At 41.2% G+C, this 10,256-nt stretch overlaps 1 protein-coding gene across 1 annotated transcript in view; it reads left to right on the top strand.

Moving 5' to 3' along the window:
• The first annotated feature begins 7,200 nt into the window (after window positions 1–7,200).
• drd2a (dopamine receptor D2a) overlaps window positions 7,201–10,256 on the top strand; it is a 37,680-nt gene continuing 34,624 nt past the window's right edge. The window contains exon 1 of the mRNA XM_076735953.1: window positions 7,201–7,581. The gene's annotated coding sequence lies outside the window, so the exon portion shown is untranslated. The remainder of the gene's footprint in view (window positions 7,582–10,256) is intronic.

Below are 10,256 nucleotides of genomic sequence, written 5' to 3'. Positions count from 1 at the left end.
TTTGCAGCCACAGTGATGCAGTGAACCTGAGAGAAGACGACAAACACAGACTTTCAAAAATGTCCCCATTCTTACCTTTTCTGCAGGTGTGAGAGTGTGGTTAAAGACCAGTGGACTGACACTGTGACCTCAAAGCTGTTGATTGTTCTCTTATCAATGGACGAAGGCCGGTCTTCAGAACAAAATCTTAGTGGGGAGGTGAGACCATGGGCGCTGTGTGACTGTGGTTCTTTATACGTGTGGATAGAAGCAAAGCATCAGCCGCTGTAGCCTTAGTATGAGGGGAAAACCAATCCCACTGTCACATCTGTTCTTTAAAGATGAAGATGGATCTAGGAGATAGTTAGCTTAGCTTAGCACGAAAACAGAGCCAAACAGCTAGCCTGGCTCTGTCCAAAGCTAACTCAATCTAAAGTTTATCCATTAACACATCTTAATTAACACATCTATAATCATCTTATTAAATGATTCTTGTTGGCAGGTAAGCTGTGAAGACACATAATCTGCATACAATCACAAAGTTTTACACTTTGTACGGAATAACACAGGAGAACTTTTTAATTAATGAACTTTCAGGTGCTGGCTCTTCTTTGCTTCATGCTGTGCAATCATAAGCGTGGTATCGACCCTCTTTAAAACTCACATACACAGAAAAAAAAATGTCCTGCTTATTCTTTGTAATTAAACATAACCGACATATTTCTTTCTGTGTTGTTTTTATTTTTTACTTCTAATATTTGTAGCAGGCACGGACATGGATATGATGCATTTGTTTGCATATTTATTGAGCTTGTGAAAAGATCTCCTCGCCTCCAGATATGCAGAATAAGCTAATAATGATGAGGTGAGACAGGGATGGAAGCTAAAAGTCCTGTAATATAACATGGCATGCGTCCGTCTACGGTATTGAGCCCACATGGAGCTGATTAAACCACAAGTGAAGCCTCTGAAGGGATCTGCAGGAGAATAAAACCAATAAAGTCACACACTACAGTGCTGCTGCCATTAACAGCAATATGGTGCACTGGGTACATTATGTGTTGTTTTCTTGTTTGCCTAATTAATGTAGCAGATATATGGGAGAGATCTATCTATCTATCTATCTATCGAAATGCGCAACACTGTATGTGAGTAAAAATACTAACATACAATTAAAATGCAACAATGGGCACATGCTAACAAAGCCAATATTATGAATTGATTTTGCATCCAATCAAAATGTAAACTGCTACTTTTCCATTTGGCCTCCGGGTTGTGCGTAATCACTCCAGACCCACCGAGGGAAAAGCCTTTTCAATTTTAAATCAGTCTGCAATCAGTTCCAAGCAGAGCGAACAGGATACATGAAAGCATCTTAACAAATTCATTGCAGGCAAACACTCTTTGTGCGCAGTCATGGGCTGCCACAAGGCTAACAAGCTTGTTTGTGAATGTAAAGGCAACTCGACAGTTCCCCATCATACTGTCCACATGCTGCTCGGCTTGGCAGCTTCAGCAAAGAGTGACCTTGAGCTTCATAATTACCAGACTGTTCCCTGTCTTAACTCTCCTGCCTGTCTGCTGTCTGTCCGCGTGTTGTGACAAAGCCACAATTTGCACCTGATTCTCTCCCTGAACAAAGAATCCTTGCCCGGCCATCATAAAGCAATAAAACCAGGACCCATAAGATTTTAAAATATCCACCATCAATTATTCATCTTACAGCTCCGCCTCCTCCTGCTCCACTTATGTTTCATTCAGAACATCTCTTTCTCTCGCTTCCTCCTGCTTCCCCCTACCTGCCGCGCTGTGGCATCTGACAAAAAGCAACAATGAGACAAGATGGAAAGTTGCCCTGGTGGCTGTAGAGCTGCACTCCACTGTAGTGAGTTCAATCACACATTGCATAGGAAATGGTACAATTAGACAGGCTTAGGAAGTAAATGTAAATCCTGTCTATAGAAGGTAATGTTTTCCTTGCATTGACATTGGCTACATCGTTCCTCCATAATGTCCTCTAAAATGCATAATTACAATGGCTGAGCGCACAAGTAAAGGAAGAAAAAGTTGAGCAGCTCTCCAGTAAGTCTCTTGGGTGCACAGTGGCTTATCTTCTAATTAATTTAGATTTTAAATTAAATCCACTTTACCATCACCCTTTTATGGTCTTATTTTCCTCTTTTATCCTCTTTCTCCCTCCTTTATAAATTATCATTTAAATTGCCTTGAAGTAACTATCACCATGTTATAGTTTAGCTGAATTGTGTTGTCTTTGTGGTTCTCTCTTAAAAGCACATAAATTATATCTGAGTTTTATGTTTTTCCAGGCCCAGCAGCTTCTACTAATAGAGGAAGACAGTTGGATTTTCAGGTGTAGCACAGCAATATAAGTGAGAAAAGGCAGCAGTTTATCTGGTTTCATAGTTGTTCTATAACACGATCTTATTAAAGGCTGAGGCTGGTGTTGTTCTGTATTTCTCTTATTGTCACTGAATTCCCATGAAAAGAATAAAGACAGCAATTTGTGAGTCTGCCTCTCAGTGCTACAACTTCCCTGTCTGAGCCACTCAGTCCAAAGCCCACTAAAGGAGAGATAGTTTAATTCTTACACAAACCTAACAATGGCAGCGTTAACATGCTGATTTTTAGCGGGTAACGTTCACCATTTTCGCCATCGTGGTTTTCTTTAACTTACTGTTAGTGCGCTGACTTGGAATATGGTAGTTTTGGAGATAGTAACTGGACAAATTAAAATTATGATCTGATCATGGCCCTAAATGAGATGTCAGGGGATCACACAAGTTATTAAAATTAACCCTGAGGGATCTTGAATATCTGAATTTCTAGTCTTCATTCTACTCTGAACCAAAAATGTCAACCTGCTGGTGGGCTTAGAGGGAAAGTCATCATGTGGGAAATGAATGTTAGCAGCAAATTTCGCCCCAGTCTATTCAGTAAATGCCAAGATACACCAGGTAAGGCAAGTTTTACCTGTTTGTAGCACTGAATGAAAAGTCAGGGGATCACCAAGTCATCTGGGAACCATGAATAACTGCATTAAATTTAATGGCAATCCATCCAATAGTTGATTAGATGTTCAGTCTGGACCAAACTTGTGTACCAACTGACTGATTAACTGTCATCCGACCGGCAAAAAAAGTCAATATTTAAATATTTTAGCTGTGCTTTAATTGGGAGTTATTTTAAGCCCCAGATTAATACACATTTGGTGCACACAAAATATATTTCAGCGCTCATGTTCAGAATAATAAGGAACATTTCACCCAGTGCAGCAGTTTGGCTCACTGAGGTGTTTTAAAAACTTTTTGGGCAACAGTGGATCTCTATAGCACACAGGAAACATTTATACCCGGCTTTGGCTGCACAGACAACACTTGTTAGTGGGATGAATTCATTTTTGGGTTTGGCTGTTTTTACGGGGATGTGCTTACAGTGAGAAAAGTATAGAATATTACACCACCCCACTTACCCAACTCTCTCGGGGGAAAGGGAGCTGCTAATAAATCTCTCATATTCGGTTATCTACTCCTTGCCCTTGTCTCTCTCTCTCTTCATCTCTACTTTACTCCTCTCTGAGGTACCTCTGCTGTCATCATCCAAACTGGGACTGGTGCCCAAACTCTCTGCTCCTTTGTCTCTCTGTCTCATTCGACACAGTATGACAGACTATGGTGCGCGTGCCAGCCAGGGAACGAGCCTCAGTGTCAGGCACAGGATGTCACACATGCATACTTGGTGCTAACCAGTGGTAATATCATAAATTATTTATAGGATGAGGTCAACTTAAAAGCGATGACTGCTGGTGCATAAAATATGATTCACTTTCAGGATCTTACTCAATGGCAGTAGTGAAGGAAGTATGTGGCTCTTTACTTAAGTAAAAGTACGAATGCCACACTGGTAGACTTCTCTGTTACAAGTGTGTACTAATCAGGAAAATGTACTTAAAGTATTCAAAGGAGAAAACGAGTAAAATGTCCCCTGTGACTGTCACACTATACTTTACTATATTACATCACTGTATCTTTACTCATGCATTAATGTAAAAACAGGATTTTGGTGCTGTAGTTGTTTGAGGTAGAGCTTATTTTGGACTCTGAACTGCAACTAATGATGGTTTTCATTATGGATTAATCTGCCAATCACTTTCTTCTTTAATTGATTGGTTTGTAAATATTGTGGAATAGTGAAAACTGGCATCACAGTTATTCATTATTTTGTCTGACAGACAGTCCAAACCTCAAAATTATTGAAAAGAAATTAAATAATTGGAAGACAAAGCAGCAAATCCTCACATTTGAACATGTTTGCCTCTTTCCATTAAAAATTACTTAAACGATAAAGATATTAATTTTCTGTCAATTGACTAATTGTTTCAGCTGTACTTGTATGTACGGTTGGATAGTTTCATTTATGAGCTCTTCGCTTTGAATGCAAAAACATGTGTGCTGTGTGTGGATAATGGAGGCAGTGAGAACCTTTTCCGTCACAGCAGCGTCCTCCTTGTTGCCAGGTCTGTGCCTTCCCCTGGCTCACCTCAAGTCGGCATCCGCTCACTGGTGGTGGCTCTGTGCCTCGGCCGGGCTGAGAGGGGGGCCTGTGTGTTTAGAATCTACAATCTGTTTCTCCAAGTCCTGTTCAACAGGAGGTTAAAAATGAATGTCAGTCCCCCCCCCCTACCCTCTGACATTAAGATTATATGCGATATCATGGATCTCTCGGCTGACAGAAATCCTTGGTGGATTGTGGAACATTTCATTAGCAAGACACGAGGGTGAAGCCAGTGTGTAAAATAGCATGAACGCAGCGCTGTCAGCTAAGTTGCTTTGATTTATTTAGCATTCTGCCAACATCCACTCATCAACTCAAGTTAATAGAGGCCATATCAGACAGCACCAGGCTGCAATGTTGCCTTATGGCAGTCAGCAGTTAGATGTGTTTGTGCCTCCCACAACAAGCCTGAGGACTGTGCGTGTTTGTGTGTGTACTGTATGGGCGTATGCATCTGAGTGTGTGTATGTGCGAATGAGTGAGAAAGTCCTAACTGTGATTTGGCTCTCTGCTTGAGTACAGATGTCCCCAGAAGAGCGCAAAAGTGAGAAAAGCCTTGTGGGGGCTGCTTCCCACGGAGGAAAATTCCACACTCGCATATCACTACTCTGAGATTTTTCCTCCATTGTGAGGATTTGGGGTGTTGTAATTTATCTGCAGTACATTTCCTCAGCCAGTGTTACTTACAAGCAGTTACTTGTTTCCTACATGTCCCAAAATGCCTTCTGGCAGCCCCTGGGGAACATCTCCAGGCTTGTTGCATCCAGATGTATTTTACATGGAAATGCAACAGTAACCTGATGTTATTCATGTAGTATTAGTGACTTGAGAGTGTTTGCTGTTGGTTGTAACAGAAACAGTCTTCATTGAAAATGTTAATGTGGAAGCAAGGAGATAATAGCATTACAATCTACTGTACTCTGAAATACTTGTGTAAACAGTGTTTTAATGCCGAAGGTAATCCAGGAGACACAAAATATTATACTACATTACCCTGTCAGTAAGTGTAATGAACCTTTAAATCTAAAACAATTGATCAAATTTTATTAGTTTGTCTCATGTTGAATGTTAGCAAAGTAATCAGTAACTACAGCCATCTGATAAATTTGGCATGTAGTGGATAAGAAGCAGAGAACAACTTGGCAATAGTACTTACTTTACATTTCTCCCAGTAATCCTAGATACATTGATGTCATCAGCAATGTTTCATTTGTTTTTTTCTTTCAGCATTGTTGGCATTAATTTCATTCTTCCCTCAGGTGATTCTGCTTCTGTGTCGAGAGTCTTTGATTACTGTTTTATTTCAGTGTGAAATTAATGCAGCTTAAAGGTAAAAGCTGGTCGGCTCTTCTCACGGAGAAGCCCTGACGATACAGAACAGTGAAGTGCTCTGCTTGGCACCTTTTTTATTGCGTGGTAATGAGAACAAGGTACTCTATTGAGTGTATCGTGTTGTACCATATTTTAGCCAGGCTGTCTCACCTGTGTGAGGAACTAGAGCAAGGTGATGTAACGCCACTAGACATTTTCACAAATGCTGATCACACTGAGATGAACTTGTTTGGCAGGCATTTAAATCATAAAACCATCCATGAGTGACGATGATGATGATCAGTGTAACCCTGCTGCTTGCCAGGTGGATGCAGACACAACAATCAACATTGCTTACAAAGAGAAAGCCAGTGCTAAAACATGTGAAAAGCTCTTGTGCTGTTTCTGACATACTTCATAAAACAAAAACAAACATTCGCAGAGTGATAAGTCCTCTCATCCTTTCACAGACACCTGGATTTACTCTGACAGCCAATTTCGAGGCAACAAGGTCAAAAGTAGGCCTGATTGAAAACTATTAAGTCAGTCATCAAACTGCTCCTCTCCTGGTTTTCGCTTGTCTTTATGGACACTGAGGCAGGTGGTCCTTGTCTAATTTACTTTGGATGCATCTCAGGTATACAGGCTGAAATAAATCTCACTGATCTGATGTGAAATTCAGGGTACACTGTGTCTCGGTGCTTGTCCTCAGGGGGGCACAAAATACTACTGGTTTTCTATCCTTCCAGCTAGTTAATTGCATTCACAAAGAATCTCATGTGTAAACCCCTGATTACACGACTGAAAGCCAGCAGAGCTCTGAGGACTGACATGTCAGTTACTAAATAACGACAGGGTTCATTAATGGAGAAAAAAAACAAACTGATTATTGCTTTTCTAAGAGAGAGAGAGAGAGAGAGAGAGAGAGAGAGAGAGAGATATTTGTTAGTATAAGCGCATGTGTCCACCACAGTCCACCTATTTCTTTAATTTCTCACTTCATTACCATTTTCCACGTCATGCACTAAAGTCACAGGCCTTAACATGAATGTGAGTTCAAACTATTTCTCCTTCAAATCTCGTGCAGTCTATACCACCAGACTGTGAAATACTTGGCATTCACATTCTACCTTTTTTCCATTTCTTGCTAATTACTGAAAAGCGCAGGCAGAGGAGGCGCAGAGTAGAGAGTATAGGGAATGTGAGGCAAACATAAGCCAGCTCAGTTAAGGTTTCACCCATGCCAACAGTAAAGGAAACATACGTGCCTGATTTAAACAGATGTAACCCCGCCTTGATTTTCCACAGTTCTTTGCAATCGCCGCGTCTCCTGCCTCCGTCAGTACTGAAGGTAACTCCGTGCGTAAAGCTCCTGGACCCCAGACGGACACCGCGCAGTCAAAGCTTTTGCTTCACTTCTCTGAAGACCGGCATTGAAGAAAATCATCTCTCTAGGTTTTCGCTTAACATCCGGGAGAAAGTTACTGTTTTAAAGCAGTTTTAATATTTTTATTTTTTGACTCTCACCAGTGCAATTTTTCCCTAACAGCCTGTACTAATGTCTCGTACCCGAGCTGCTGCACCGACTCGGTTAATTTCTAAAGAGTAAACCATGTGCAGAGCAAATGAAGGATACAGAGGGAGCTAACTGTGGATGCTCTTGGATTTAACAGTCGGTGCCTGTAAAAACAAAGATTCGGTCAAACTTATGGCGTGAAGGTAAGACAATTCTTTGTTTTCTGTGTGATGCGCCAAACTTGGCCAATAAACAAGATAATTTATAGCCTCAATCGGTCTGCTGCCCTATGTATTGCCCTAAGGTCTACGTGTAACAGTATTTCTACGCAGCTGGGATCGGTGGTCCAGTGCAGCCTGCCTAATGAGAGCTTCGGGGCGATAGGCTACAAAGTGATTTATTGGGTGTGATTCATGAGATATTAACTTTCAAGGTGAATTTGCTGTGGCCAGACTATTCGCCGCTTAATCCTAACGCGCATTATTTGTCCATTTCCAAGCAAACACTTTGAGTCAGTGTCTGTGAATTAAGCCAGAGACTGTGCGCGCGTAAGCACACTCACTCAACAAGGTGTGCAGTGCAGAGAGGATTTCTTAGTTTAACAGGTCAGTTGTTTACAGTATTGATCCGGATTTGCATTTGATGTGAAACAACTGAAAGCAAACATTTGCTCTCTCCCGTCATCCAGCTTCGGGAAAGTGTTCAAAGTGAGCCGCAGTTTAATCCTTGAGATCTAGCGGTGCGACTGTGTGAAGATTATCCACGGAGCGCTGATTTCAGATGTGTTTGTGCGTTCCAGTTTGTAATTAGTGCTGGGTTCTCCGTTCTCCAGAGGCAGCGCGTCCTCGACACAGCGCTTCGTGCCGGGCAGGTGACGGCTGCTCTGGCTGCACATTCCGTTCTGTATCCTATCAACACCCGCTGAGCAGCTCGAACAAGTTATCAACGGCAGGCAATCAAGAAGAGATGTCGGGAAAAAAACGGGGTGATTTATTTGCAGCTATAAACTCTGTAGAGTTTATTGTGAGCTTGTTAGGATTTTAACCGCCTGTATAAATATATGCATAGTCTGGTGTTGCTGCACTGTTTTATCTGTGTGGAAATAGATGAGCTTGGCCCCACCAAACTTCACTGCAGATTTACAGTATTTTAGTGCGCTTTCCTTTGAGATCTTTACGCAACCTACCTGCTAAGTTTGCCATTTTTTTTTCAAATGACGCGTGACAAAGACTGATTGTCATGATGTTGCTGATATTGATATTCAGCTGTTTCCACTTTTTAATGAGTCAGTAATAACTGAACACAAGGTAAAGAGCAAAGAAATGTGAAACCGGCCCTCTAATAAAGAAAGTGCTTTGACATTTGGTCCGCAGCTATTCTGTAAATCAGCAGGCATGGACCTCTGGACAGCTCGATGCTTGTAGCAGTTAGCAAATTGGTGTTGTCAATAAAAAAAGGATGCTGTCAGGTTTTATATAAACATGGGAAATTGGTTATGTCAACTCCTCATGGGTAGAATTATCAATTTGAATGTTTTCTTAATGGAGGAAAGTGGACAGCTAATCCCTAGTGAAAGCATCTTTAGTTAAATATGAAGGTTTCTGCTCAGATTGGATGTTGTGTCTGTCCAGTAGCAGTCTTGGGGCACGTTTTTCATCTGGATAGATTCTGCACCTTCTCGTCTCTGATCTGTCAAACCTTGCTGTGAGGAAAACAGCCTCGCCAAAGCTGCCTGATGCAGCTCTGTTTGACACAGACATCTTCACTGAATCAAATCTCCTCGACACTTTCAGACCATTGTCCATTTCAAAACACATATTTATCGCAGCATGAATTACTTTAATTAGTATGAGGAAGCGATATAACCGACAAAGACTCAGATTCCAGAGCAAGCTATATGCAGATCTGCTGTTGCTTTACAGTCAGTAATTGCCCTACATGAGCATATTTACATTAAGGCATTACATGGTCTTTAACTGGATAAGGCACATTATTTGCAGAATAATTAAGGGGTTTAAAGCCAAATCACTTGATGCAGCTGGTCAGTCAATAGTGGCATTTAAATTCAACACACTGCTCCCAAGAGAAATGACATGGATTCAACAAAAACACACACTGTGTCGCAGCCTGTGCTTATTAAATCCACTTACAAACCCAAACAAATGCTGTTTGTTTGTGGGATTCTGGCACCTAAATTTCACCTTGCTTAAACATCCGAAAGCTTTTTGCCTGAGAAATCCCATTTGTGCCTGACTGGGACGGTGCAAGTGTGCCCAAAACCAAATGAAGTCCCAAATTGGTGGAATTTAAAGGATGGGTAAAAAAAAAAAAAAAAAAAAAGGCTACACAATGTACAAAAGGGAAACTCTTGGCATCATGATATTTCAACACTGGGGCATTAAACCTAAAGTAAATGTTTAGTAAATCTTGCTTGATACCTAGATCAGTATTTATGATGATATCAGAAACGTCAAAGTATATAAATTAAAAGGTCTGGAAACACCTCCTAATCATGATTGACAGATAAGCTGAGCAGGAACTTTGTTCAGACCAGAACAGCCAAAAAAAAAAAAAAAAGGATGAGCATGGGAGCTTCACTGACCTTTGCGCATGGTTCTGTCTGAAACATGAGTGAGCTAAGGTGGAATATAAATAGTTTACATTTTCAGCGCAAGCTAAAGCATCCTAACTGGAAGCTCAAAATGGCCTCCAAATCACAGATAGGGTATGCATAGCCTGCTCTAACTAGCAGTGTAATTATTGTACATCTCAGTAAGATTGCATAAAGCACATGTGACAGCCCACCAGCTCCAAAACACCATTACAGTTCCTTCCTGCATGTCTTAGAATGCGTACAGTGGTCATGTGGCTCAGCAGC

This window comes from Chaetodon auriga, chromosome 7 (genome assembly GCF_051107435.1).
Source record: "Chaetodon auriga isolate fChaAug3 chromosome 7, fChaAug3.hap1, whole genome shotgun sequence".
NCBI classification, from domain to species: Eukaryota; Metazoa; Chordata; class Actinopteri; order Chaetodontiformes; family Chaetodontidae; genus Chaetodon; species Chaetodon auriga.
Note: the sequence above shows the minus strand (reverse complement) of the source record. Positions and strands in the feature narration are given on the sequence as shown.